This window comes from Impatiens glandulifera, chromosome 7, assembly GCF_907164915.1.
Source record: "Impatiens glandulifera chromosome 7, dImpGla2.1, whole genome shotgun sequence".
Lineage (NCBI taxonomy): Eukaryota > Viridiplantae > Streptophyta > Magnoliopsida > Ericales > Balsaminaceae > Impatiens > Impatiens glandulifera.
The window spans coordinates 14733655-14735631 of NC_061868.1; positions in this window are offsets into that span (position 1 = coordinate 14733655).

Below are 1977 nucleotides of genomic sequence, written 5' to 3' on the forward strand. Positions count from 1 at the left end.
AAACGTAATTAATCAGACATGACAACGTTATATAAATAACACGACAACGCTGTAAATTGTTAATATATATTAATACAATATTCCATTAAGTTATAATATATTACTGTAGTCTTCCAATAAGTTATAATATGTTACTATAGTCTTCTAGTATGCTATATAAGTTGATTAATATTCTAGTGAGTTGGATATTTATAACATGACAACGATGTACAAATGAATTGACAACGTTGTATAAATAACATGACAATGTTGTACAAAAAAATGACAACGTTATAAAATGTTAATATATATTGTACAAATAACATGACAATGTTGTATAAATAACTTAACAACACTGTACAAATAACATGACAACGCTGTAAATTGTTAATATATGTTGTACAAAGAATATGACAATGATGTACAAATAACATGACAACGATGTAAACTGTTAATATATGTTGTACAAATAACATGAAAACGTTGTATTATAAACATGACTGTATTATAAATATTGTATAAATAACATTATAAATTATGTACAAATAACATTATAAATGTTGTATAAACGAAATGACAATCAAGACAATTTGATATTGTTATTCTTTGAGTGCAAGATTCTCTTCATGTAGTGTTTCCTCAACCAATAAAGATTTTTCTTCAAATTTGCAAGCGTGATTCCACATTGCCAATTTGCCTCTCCCTTATAAGTCTCCATATACTGCATCAAATACACTCTGCAATCATCGAAGTTGTTATTATCTTACCATGACATAGTTAGCACTTTAATCTGCATGGAGAGCGATATCAACACTAGTTGACCCTATAATCTTCAAAAAAATCCATTAGCTTCTTCAGTATAGTCAGAACTAGGCCATATTTGTCCTCAAAGGTAATATCCTCGGGGATTGCCTTCTTGTCAATTATTTCAATTTGTTGTTTATTTTTGTTGTAGACAGCCATGTAGAAATGAGAACTTACGCATAAAGGCACAAAAATCTGGAAAACAATATGACAACGTTGTATAAGCAATATGACAACGATGTATAAGTAATATGACAACGTTGTATAAAAAATATGGAAACATTGTATAAACAATATGACAAGGATATGTAAGCAATATGACAACGTTGTATAAACATTATGACAACGATGTATAAACAATATGACAACGCTATATAAACAATATGACAACGATGTATAAGAAATATGACAACGTTGTATAAACAATATGATAACGTTGTATAAGAAATATGACAACACAGTTAATAAGAGCACTTATAAGGTCTTCTAGATCGATTTTTTGAAGAATAAAGCCAAATGCCTTAACTTCATGGGATAATAAATCATTATATAAAATGTTTGAACCTTTAAAGATGCCCCATAGAAATATGAAGAACGTGTTAGAAACCATATAGGTGCAACAAAAAGAAATGGCATTTGGATGTATAACTTACATTGTGTATGGATGAAAAGAAGATCATTCGTTTATTATTGCTAGCATGATTCAATTGTGCATCTTCATTCATTTTCATTGCTCATGCATCAATTATATCGTCGTCTACACACTCACCTTGAAGCATTACCTATAACACATTACGGGATAGGCTCATAATGTCGCTTGAGTACAGGATCTGCATCCTCCATTCTCTTCCATGCAACACCAACACTAGAAACAACATCAACACTCGAACAATCATTTAAGAAATGACCATGAATGTTCTCCTCATTCTTCTCCTTCTTCAAAGTCAGAAGTGGAATCCTATCAACCACTCTCCCTCGGTCGAACCCTCCCAGACTCTTTTCGATCTGTATTCTATCACTTATCATCTTGTCACATGACAAGACAGAGAACTTCCTCTTGTATTTATTTCTTGATGTATAATATGTGTTAGGATCTAGGTCGCCGCTGGTGGACCGGGGGTTGGACCGGTTAGCGGTTCTCACTCGTAGGGTGGTGGTTAATCCGGTTAGAGATTAACACCGGGGTTTCAATAC